Source organism: Bos indicus, chromosome 2 (assembly GCF_029378745.1).
Source record: "Bos indicus isolate NIAB-ARS_2022 breed Sahiwal x Tharparkar chromosome 2, NIAB-ARS_B.indTharparkar_mat_pri_1.0, whole genome shotgun sequence".
Lineage (NCBI taxonomy): Eukaryota > Metazoa > Chordata > Mammalia > Artiodactyla > Bovidae > Bos > Bos indicus.
The window spans coordinates 55,179,223-55,191,505 of record NC_091761.1 but is presented as its reverse complement, the minus strand read 5'-3'; the positions used below and the strand labels follow the sequence as shown (position 1 = coordinate 55,191,505).

Here is a 12,283-nt window from a genome sequence, read left to right as displayed (position 1 = left end):
CTCCTCCAGAGAGTCTCCCGAAGGACTTCTCTGAAGTTCTGCTACTCACCTCAACCTCACCTCCTACCCTCTTCCCACCAACAGTGAGAGTCTCTATTTTCTGAATGTGATTCTCTTTTCTCCCAGTCAGTCACTCATGTTATCTTGCATTCTTGCAGCTGACTTACAAGCCTCCTGAAGACAAGGTTTCTGTTTATCTTAACACGTTTCAAGAGACTGGGTTGGCCAAAAGTTCACCTGGGATTTTGGTAAGATGTTTTGAAAAACTCAGATGAATTTTTTGGCCATCTCAAAATACATGGTTTAGTTTCGTGTGTGTAATACTGTGCTTTAGGACTTCCAAGGTTTAAATTGTAGAGGGAAGACTCATTAAAAATGAAGAGACACTATTAACTTATGAAATTTCCTTATTCCTCCCACACAGGCCCACTTTTGAGATTCCACACTAGGCTTTACTTACATAATTAGAAACTGATTTCATAAGATGAGAGAATCCATGGACCTTTGGAACATATTATAGTGTCCAAGGAAAATCTATTTAAATCAAGCAACTTGCTTCATAGACCGGGCATTTTATTTTCAGAATGTATAATAGGAAAACCCTTTAAAATCCTCATAAGAGAGTCTCCTTCATCCTTATAATTGGAGTGTTACTCATATATATAGGCATGTTACAAAGTCAATTGAGGACACATTTTCTTAGTAAACTTCTGCCAAAATATATGAAACAAGAAAATCTACTGTTGCACAAACAATACTCCAGAGAACAGACAACATAAGGCCGGGTAACATTATTTCTGCAAATGGATATTATTAGGGATTTCAGAAGTGAAAGAAATTTTACATTCCAGGGAATCAGTGAAACCCTTAAGGGCCTTTTCAAAGAGAAAAGTATAGAAGATACCTGGACCAGTGCAAGATAAACAGCCCATAGTGTATTCTGCCAGGGAATATTTCATTGTATTCTTCAGACACACACACACACATATAGAGATATAGTTTTTTTTTTTTTTCCTGATAAGACATGTTTCTTCTCTACAGTATATGTCTTTGGCCTAAATAGGGTGTTTTTAATCTATTCCTTAAGAAATGTCTCATTTTCTTAAAAATGGAAATAGAAGAAAATGGTGACTTGGAATGGGAGATGGTGAATAAGACAAGACTACATATTAGTAATTCTTCAGAGAGACTAACCTGGTTGATAAATCAAAAGCACTGAGAAAAACACTGAGAATATGCACATTTTTATAGATTAAAAAAATTGAAGTGTCCATGATGTCCCAAAGGTTTCCTCAATTCTAGCATTGACTTAAAACTTAAGAGAAATTCTAATAAAAGGAACTATACTTTTCTCCTATATGTCTGGCCAACATAAAGAATTAGGATCAGACTGAGTTATAGATGATCAATTTAATAAGTGTAATTACAAAATGTTATTTCAGAAAGAACAATTTAGGACATCAAAATTGTCACTTGAGTGGCTACACTGAGCAGCCAGCCAGTCAATGTATGGCAAAAACCACTACAACATTGTAAAGTAATTAGCCTCCAATTAAAATAAATAAATTAATTTAAAACAAACAAACAAAACAGAAAAAAGGTTGCTTTAGAAATTTAAACAAAAGCTATTATAATTGGATACAAGTCAAAATTTTAAAAAAGATAAATATTTAATTTCTAGATCATGCTGATATTACATTTGTGGTACACAATTTTAAACATAATCCAGAAGAAATGTAAATCATTCTATTCTCAAGGATATATCTAGCTTTGAACATTCTGTTTATGAAATCTCAAGGGTTATTATGAATTACTGAAGTCTATGAGGTGAAAAAGGTATTTTTACCTCACTATAACAAACTATGAATACAACTAAAATATTTTGTGTTCTCTTTTAATATGTATTTTTAAGATCCTAATTCATGATAGATGTAGTAGTACAACAACTTAAGCTAAATATGGGACACTAACAAAGGAACACATACCCATTAATTTGATTAAACTGCACACAAAGATAGGATTACAAATATTAATTTTAAAAAATAAAATTGGAAAATAAAACATCACATTAGTAACATTACTTTATGAAATCTTTGGGAAATTTTCATTTTAGTTGCAGATATCTATTGAAAACATATACACATATTGTCAGGATCACAGTGTTAAAATATGTTTCTTACTAAAGGGTCACAATCAATGTTTAAGAGCCACTTTAACTACATTACAATGCAACATACTTTCAATATGTTGATCTCTAGATTTGTTTACAGGAAATTTTATAATGAGATAGGAAAATATCCAAGTCGATTTCATATATTAGACATTTGTAAACAATGAGACAGCACTCTATCAGCTTTTTAATTTAAGTGTTAACAGTCTTTGGCAGAAAAGAGATATTATACTAAGCAGAAAAATATGACAGGCTTTTGAAATGTAGATTTTGTTTTGTTACTCATAAGCTATCATTCTTTTATGTAATGTTTTGACAAACTGCAAAAAAAAAATATTAGGAATATTCTTCAGATAATATGACTCATACTTTCATCAATTTTTCTAAGCATCTGCTACTTAACGGCCATATGGTTAAACAGAAGTCACAGGTTCCCACTGCCATCACAGCACTGGAAAAGCATCAAATTCATGAAAATATGTTATTTAAGTGCCCTACATATATTAGAAACCTTAGCTCATGTCAGAAGAACATCTAGTGTTGCATAGCAAGTACTAGAGGTACTTGAAGATTAAACTAGTTATTGAAAGTTAGTCAAAATTTATCTGTATCCATTTATAAGATAACTGGAGTGATAAGTTATAACTCAGACACTGCATGAATCCAACTATGGACAATCTATATTTATTGGAATAGCGGTCAGGAAGAAATATACTGCGTGTACCATTTTATTATTTGTGGGGTTATATTAATTTTTTTTAACTGAACACTGGTATTCTAGCACTTCTAAATGAAGAACTGTTAATAGGCATAGTAAAATGTTTTCATACATAAAAATGATTGCATTTTCCTGACTTCCCAATCACAGAGAATCAAAACAGCTAGTTATCTTGACAATTATTTATCTTATCTGTCTTATTATATATATGTGTATATTATCTAAGATACTGTTATTGGCTACTCCAACCCTTCTTTAGGGTGTCTGTATTTTACTCAGTTTTGTCTAAGAGAAACTAATGACAAAGTTGATTTTATTCAATTAATGGCTATATTTTAAAGGCATTATAATTTCAGCATTATTATCAAAAATGAAAAAAAAATGTTCGGAGTTAAGTGAGACTCAAACAGGATCCTGAAGTGAATTTCTTAAAAAAAAATCTTGATGAAACTGTTAGAATTTACATTCTTCATTAAAAATGAGAAAAGTTTGCTCTTTAAAAAGAAAAACCCAAACAAACTGATTTGATCAAAAGTCAAAAGATGAGATAAATTTGGACAGATGTAGGGATGGATGCAAACACTCATTCATAATGGCCTTCTTTCTATGTTAGGTAATATACAGAATTAATAACGATAATGAGACAATACCCTTCTAAAGCACATTCCACATAACCACAAATGAACTATTGATCTAAAGTAATTGTGATGAACTTAATTACCTTCTAGATTTAAAAGGCTTGCTAGCAAATTTCATCACTTAAAAAGTAATATAAGTCCCTCTGCAAGAATTTAACTTCTTTTCACTGAAGAGACTGCAGTGGAAAATAAATATACAACCTAGACACAACATATAGACAGATATAAGATGAGATGATATATATGAGATGCTTGTAATATGGCCAAAGGAATGTACTATATGCCAGTAAGGGATAAACATTTAGAACATTACTTAATCCATGTTTTAAATGTATTCTAAGTAAAGGAAAAATATTATGAAGGGTTATTTTATGAATAGTTTAGTAGTTATCTCTGTGTATTATATACTATATACTACATGGACCATTCATTCACCTAAGTATCTGTCTACCATTGCTCCCCTTGCAGCTCAGTGAGTAAAGAATCTGCCTGCAGTGCCGGTAGACATGGGTATGATCCTTGGGTTGGGAAGATCCCCTGGAGGAGGGCATGGCAACCCACTCAGTATCCTTGCCTAGAGAATCCCCATGGAGAGAAGAGGCTGATGGGCTATAATCCATGGGGTCGCAAAAGAGTCAGACACAACTGAATGACTAAGCGCGAACACACACACACACACACACACACACACCATTGTTCTAGAAACTTTAGTTGACCCAAAGTGGTCAGATGCAAATTTCTCTCCACTGTCAATACCAATCATACCAGTACCAGACAAAATCCACACAACAGAATTTCTTGGATCTTTCCTCTGTTGTTTCCAATGCCACTCTCCCAGTTTCAGTTCTTATCTCCATAATCCAGTAAAATCTGCTTCTGTCTCAAATCTTTCTCATCTCTATTTTTATGAGAACTCAGTTGACTGGTAACAACCAAACTACAACTAAGGCATTCTCCTCCCAGTGGTCTTTCAAGTTAAATGTAACCTTCTCCATCTTATAACAGTTTCTAACCGGTCCTTTGGACATAATAACCTTCTAATGCCCAACTCCTATTCTAAATTTCTAATAGAAAGGACTGCTTACAAAACACACACACACACACACACACACACACACACACACACACACACTGTATGCTTAGCCCAGATAGTATGTACTTGTACTGGAAACCCTAGTTTGTCAAATTAAATCTATTCTTAAAATATCAAATTCAATTTCCCTTAAGAAGTTTCTTTCTATACACTTTATTATGGGATGAATTTTTATTGTCCTTTATACCCCACAGCCCCTATTTGTACTTCTTCTAAGGTTCTTGCCACAGTATTTTAATACAATGAAGATATATCATACAACATTTAAATTACAGACATTCAAATAAGCATATCAGGTCTAACAGAGGAAAAGGATACTCCGTGTGTTTTATTTTTTTAATTTGTATTTTATTTTCTGTTTTGCTTTATTTTTTGTTTTGTTTTATTTTGTTATTGGTACTAAAGACATTATAAATATCCAACGAGCTTCTCTGGAATCCAACCAAACAGCACTCTGTTCAGAAGACAATGGACTGTATTGGATCTGCGGCAATACAGTAGGATATTCACAAAGCCATGCACACAAATTCATGGCCGTTTGTGCAATTTTAAAAGATGAATCTTACGATTTTCATGTTAATCTCTGAGTGCCAACTAAGAGTCTATTTATTTAGTCATATACATTTCTGTTTCACTACTTTAGTGAGCATACAATCGGGGTAGATTATTCATCTTTGAATGTCACTCTGTCCTTAATAGTACTTCACACAAAGTTGACACACATATTTTTGTTACTTTGAATAAAAGTAAGCCTTTTTTGAAAGGTCATAAAATCTCAAGTGGAAAACAATCATGGAGATCTGATAATTTATAAAAAGAATAGTACAAACGGACTGTGTTACAACTTGATTACAGAACTTATACATCTTTGAAAAGCTTATGTGATTAAAGAGTTCTTCACCTCTTGCCTTACCTCACTTCAAAATTGAAAACTCCTTAAGGACAGTAATGATAACAGGTATCTTATTATCCACTGAATTGCAGAATGTCTCGCATTAATCTTGCAAAGGATAATTTAGCTATATGGCATCCTTCCAGAAAAATCTCAACCATTAACACTAGTTAAATAAACACCAAAATAATAGTGCAGAAATAATTGGTTATTTAACTGCCTGTAGCCTTAAAAACTAAGCTCAGTATAGTGGTCTGGTATATGTTTAAACAGTGAGTTCAATTTAAACATCATTGATTGAATGAAAGATGAAAAGAGACACTGTGCTTTACAGAAGTATATAGGAGACAGAGGAAACTCCAACATACAATTTCTTTTAAGTAGCAAAGTTACCATGTAACCCAGAAGGTGAAGAGCGCTAGCAAATCTAGAAGCAGAAACTCAAATAAAAGACAGTTGATCAAATTAGATCAGATGTGATAGCCACACTAGTAATAGCCCTTCTGGCTATGGCACTCTCAAATACAAAGGGAAACCTAGTCCACAAAAAGTCCACTTGCTTTTATTTTGCTCAATTTCCCCTGCTTTCTCCCTAGCTCTCCAGTCAAGTGTTCTAATTTTGGAAAGTCACTATTTCAGATTAACTCCACAGAGGGCTGAGTTTTGTCACTTTGCAATCAGCAACTCAAGCAGTCATATCACTTTTGTTCATAGCTACTATGTTACTTCTAAATTGGTCTAGGATATTGAAAAAGAGCATTGGAAGTAATGCTCATGAAAAATATATATATATCCTATTTCCCCTTTGGCTTTTTTTATTTCCCTCTTCAGCATTTTGATTATCTATTTCATTTCAGATCTATAGCTTGTTTTGCCTCAGAAAAGAATTTCCCTATTGGTTGTGTTGATAAGGCAAATTTTAGGATGTCAAGGTCCAAATGCTCCCATATGAGTGATAAAATCTAACCCTTGGCCAGTGCAGGAAATTTTAAGCTTGAACATTAAATTTTATTTCAATTGAATTCTCATTTAAACCTTTAGTATAGGATCGCTATGGCTGGAGCTTGCAACTATTATAACAGAGTGCTCAGACAGATGGACATGCTTTAGCATTTAATTTGAACCTATTTTTACACTTTGCAACATCTGACCCAGAGATAATGTTACAAAGATATAAGCTATATCTTATATTACCTTTAGGTGAACTACATTATGGCTCCATGTTAAGTCTGTATCCCATTTGAAGAAACATTAGCAATTTATTTTTTCTTAATTTTTCAAAGAATAAACTAAGGAATTTCTATTCATAAAACAAAGTAAACCTTCTTGAAATCTCACTTCCTCTTCTCTTTGTAACCCATGTGCCTAGAAATGTTCCAAATTCTTTCTCTTCTATCTGAACTTCTAACTTTCTAGCCTGGCCATTTTAGTCATGGTTTTATCTACATTTCTCACCCGTAATCACCTTTTAATTTATTCAATTTTGCTTCTCCCTAGCAAGTGTCTCATTCCAGTGTAAATCAATCTTCCCTTTCTAGGATCTCTAAATTTCTACATCACAGTACTCTGATCAATGTTACAAAAAGGTGAAAGTCAAGTAGGTAGAAGGTAGGGGAGGCTTAAACAGTCATTGACTTCTCCATAACCCTTCCATCTTCCCATTTAAATGCTCTGTTTAGGGCAGTCTTGCTTATGCTTTGGAATCAATTGGAGAAATTTTTTAAAAAATTGCAATGCCAAAGACCCTCCCTACTCCCCAACTTCAATTAATTTTTCTCTGGGGTGGAGCCTAGACAATTTTTAAAACACATTCCAAGTGAACCTAATGCACAGCCAAAGCTGAGAAAACTGGAATGGTTTGGAGATTTGTTGCATTCCACAAATAACAGCACTATATTTTTTTCTAAAGGATTTGCTCATAGAGGAATGGTGGTGAGAAGACTGGTGAGAAGAGGCAATTGATGGTGAGTTCCAACTGTCCTGGGGAGGCAATTCTTGGCATCAGTATTTAAGGTGAACAAGTAAACTAGAAAAATCTGTTATCTGTGTCCCCTGCACAATTCAGTTACCATTAAATCCCAGGTCACTCCCCCATTCTCTGACTAGCACACCCTGAGCAGAAAAAGAATCAGGTAACCATATCTAATTCAGGCTCTACCATGACATAAGAAAGGTTTGTTTTCCTCTAGTAAACACACAGGACTGTCTGTACCCCTATATAGAAAGACATGCAAAAAAAAAAAAAGCAGCAGAAGGCCAAACACTTACAAATTTCCCCTTTGTATCTGACACTGTTAAAGGAAAGCTATTGAGTTAAGCCATGGCCTCCAAACAGTACCCAGGGTTAGGTGCTGGAGTCTTATGATGATGAGTGAGGTGCATTCTTATCCACACTAATCTGAATCTGTTCTGTCATTAATCAGCTATCAAGAGCTGCATATCAGTCGTGATATCAGTCATGTCCCACTCTGTGTGACCCCCCATGGACTATATAGCCCATGGAATTCTCCAGGCCAAAATACTAGGGTACATAGCCTTTCCCTTCTCCAGGGGATCTTCCCAACCCAGGGATCAAATCCAGGTCTACCACATTGCAGAAAGATTCTTTACCAAATAAGACACAAGGGAAGCTCAAGAATACTGGAGTGGGTGGCCTATCCCTTTTCCAGCAGATCTTCCCGACCCAGGAATCACACTGGGGTCTCTTGCACTGCAGGCAGATTCTTTACCAACTAAGATTTCAGGGAAGCCCATCAAGAGATGGAAGCCAATCTGATTTTATACATTCTCCTCCCACCTTAAATATGAACTCTGTAATTTGGTCTTAGCTTTTAATTTCACAAGTACCTCAATGTTTTCCCCATTTTCTGACTCAAAATTGATTAGTGTTACAACATTGAGAATTCAGGTAGCCTCTTATATTTAAAATAGATACTACAAACAAAATAAAATAGATACTAAAATTTCTTTAGCTAATTCAATGCCTACACATGAAAGGATTTTAGTCATAGCAAATGTTTACAGAAACCTGATACACTTCCCCCTGAAAGAGTCTTAAAGCTCCTTTTTCAACATATCAGTACCCTATCTTGTTGACATACAAATATGCATTCAGCATATGAATGAGGGCAAACCATCTTGCTCTCTAAAGTTTCCATGACAATAAATCAGCTTCTAAAACAAAAATCTTGGTGACTTTCAGAACACAAGTTATCCCTGATGTTGAACTGTAGACCTTCACCTTGTTGTATTTGCCTGGCTCTGATACCATTTCTGTGGTAAATTCTTAGATAGATGGGAATACCAGCCCACTCACCTGCCTTCTGAGAAATCTGTACGCAGGTTAAGAAGCAACAGTTAGAACTGGACATGGAACAGCTTTTTCCAAATTGGGAAAGGAGTACGTCAAGGCAGTACATTGTCACCCTGCTTATTTAATTTATATGCAGAGTACATCATGCAAAATGATGGGCTGGATGAAGCACAAGCTGGAATCAAGACTGTCAGGAGAAATTTCAAAAATCTCCGAAATGCAAATGATGCCACCCTTATGACAGAAAGCAAAGAAGAACTAAAAAGCCTCTTGATGAAAGTGAAAGAGGAGAGTGAAAAAGTTGGTTTAAAACTCAATACTCAGAAAACTTAGATCATGGCATCCGGTCCCGTCACTTCATGGCAAGGTGAAGTGAAGTGAAGTGAAAGTCAGCCATGTCCAACTCTTTGCGACCACATGGACTGTAGCCTACCAGGTTCCTCTGTCCATGGGATTCTCCAGGCAAGAATACTGGAGTGGGTTGCCATTTCCTTCTCCAGGGGATCTTCCCGACCCAGGGATTGAACCAAGGTCTCCCACCTTGCAGGCAGACGCTTTACCCTCTGAGCCACCAGGGAAGCCATAGATTGGGAAACAATGGAAACAGTGACAGGCTTTATTTTCTTGGGCTCCAAAATCACTGCAGATGGTGACTGTAGTCATGAAATTAAAAGATGCTTGCTCCTTGGAGAAAAGCTATGACCAACCTAGACAATACACTGAAAAGAAGAGACATTACTTTGCTAACGTCCATCTAATCAAAGCTACGGCTTTTCCAGTAGTCTATGGATATGAGAGTTGGACTATAAAGAAAGCTGAGCACTGAAGAATTGATGCTTTTGAACTGTGGTGTTGGAAAAGACTCTTGAGAGTCCCTTGGACTGCAAGGAGATCCACTTAGTCCATCCTCAAGGAAATCAGTCACGAATATTCATTGGAAATACTGATGCTAAAGTTGAAACTCCAATACTCTGGCCACCTGATATGAAGAACTGACTCATTTGAAAAGACCCTGATGCTGAGAAAGATTGAAGGTGGGAGGAGAAGGGGACAACAGAGGATGAGATGGTTGGATGACATCACCGACTTGATGGACATGAGTTTGAGTAAGTGCCAGGAGTTGGTGATGGACAGGGAAGCTTGGCGTGCTGCAGTCCATGGGGTTGCAAAGAGTTGGAAACAACTGAGTTACTGAACTGAATACCATTTCTAGACAATTTAAGTACTATGCTCTAATCAGGACTCTGTGAGTTACTTTTCTGAACCTCCACAAGGAACTCCACCTAGATTTCTCAAGTGTCTAATAACAAATAGCCAGTGACATAAATTCTAAAGCAACACAGAGTTGCAGTCAATTTTCCAGGGAAGCTACTATCACTGGAGCAAGCAAATGCCTTGAATAAGCCTAAGCATAGATACCTTGACATACAGCTATTATCCACAAAGGGCTCCAAGTTAAGAAAGTCTATGCTCATGAGGATTGAGTTTCACAAATGTTTCTATCTTTCAATTTCTTAAGGAATTCCATCATGTCTCTGAGGGGTCTCCAGTGCTCGCCTGTAGTAGAATGCTAACAAAGAAATGTTTCCTTGGGTAAATTTTCACACTTTGGGCCATAACTCTAATGAGATTGTAACCAGCAAGAAAATATACTTTATGGTACTGACTTTGTCTCAAGTCTAGCTAAGTCCTGAACTATAAACCTGGCCCTACAAATATAATCCACATTATAGTTAGTCAATAATCCATATTATAGTTAGTCATGGGTCCTCACAATCTCCTGTTGGTTTAAGTCAAACAGGCAAAGATATTTAGAAAGTAATTTGAATACTTTAATATCCTCTCAAAATATTATAAAGGGTATTCTATGCATAACATATCAAATTTCTGCACTAGCTATCTTTATGTTCTTACATAGCTCACAAAATACTTCTCCCTTGCTCAACTCCCTTAAACTCTTTTCAAAAAACCTATTTGGGTTTTCCAATTGTCCAGTTCTCCTCCACCTGGATTCCTTGTTTTCAAAGGAAGTACAAGCAAGGCCTAAGCCTATAAATATTCTCACATTAAGTGTTTTTAATTTCAAAAGAAAATCATTCTATCCAATCTGTAAGTGACATACACCAACAAGTACAGGTTAAACTGAGGCTTGACAGACCTCAAACTAATTGGTTGTTAATATATAGTACCCATTTTATCACAGATTAAAATGTCAAATATTTGTTGAGAAGTTTCTATCTACAAAGTAGTGAATATAAATTAGCTCATTGATTTTAACATATTTTGACATGCCTTCTGAAGTTAAGAAAACTAATTGTGTTATACAAATTCCAGAAGAGTAGGATTCTTTTTCCTGATAAAGGACATGGGATAATCTAGATTGAATGCTATGGTCTATGATTGGTCTGTCTCAATGTTAAGCAGATCTGTATCACTTTTAAACATCTGGAAGCAAGACCAGTCCCTGATTCAAGCAAGGAAATTAAGTGAATAAAATATTCACCAAGTATATTATTCAAGCATTTCCTATTGGAAGGCAAGAGATGAAAAAGTGATTGGCTAGAAGATACCTAACATTTCACAGAAAATCTGTGTTTCTGAACTTTTGAAAGAATTATGATAGTCCCAAAAACTCTTCCAGTAGATGGCTCAGTAGTAACAAATCTTCCAGGAAAGCAGGAGACGAAGGAGACACAGGTTCAATTCCTGGATCTGGAAGATCCCCTGGAGGAGGGCATGGCAACCTACTCCAGTATTCTTGCTGGGAAATCTCACAGAGGAGTCCATGGGGTAGCAAAGAGTCAGACACAACTGAAGCAAATGAGTACAGTACAATAAACTCAGTCAAATGTGTATGTGTAAAAGGTTAACATAGTTACAAATCTTTAAGCCAACCCTAGGTTCTACAGGAAGTGTGCTTTGTCCTTGGAGTTTATGACTGATGGGTAGTATTTCCCAATTTCATTTGCCCGTGTTGGTCACCAGAGAATGTACATAATAGGGGATTTTCCTGTTATAAAAACTGCAACAAATTCATTCAGAATTTAGTTCATTTATACCTTTTCTGGGCTAGTATGTTTAATAGCTATTATGTTTATGTTATAATATCATAACTGACCAGTAAATAATGCCTTCTACTCAAAAGTTCATGGCATTTGATGTTTTTAGATAAACTGCTGCTGTTACTGCTAAGTCGCTTCAGTCATGTCCAACCCCATAGACAGCAGCCCACCAAGGCTCCCCTATCCTTGGGATTCTCCAGGCAAGAATACTGGAGTGGGTTGCCATTTCCTTCTCCAATGCATGAAAGTGAAAAGTGAAAGTGAAGTCACTCAGTCATGTCCGACTCTTAAACTGCTGCTGCTACTGCTAAGTCGCTTCAGTCATGTCCACTCCATAGACGGCAGCCCACCAGGCTCCCCCATCCCTGGGATTCTCCAGGCAAGAATACTGGAGTGG

General features: G+C 35.9%; 1 protein-coding gene across 1 annotated transcript in view; it reads right to left on the bottom strand.

Annotated features, from left to right (window-relative positions):
* The window catches only part of LRP1B (LDL receptor related protein 1B), a 2,167,013-nt gene that overhangs the window by 1,551,791 nt on the left and 602,939 nt on the right, over positions 1-12,283 (bottom strand). The gene's annotated exons all lie outside the window — the stretch shown is intronic.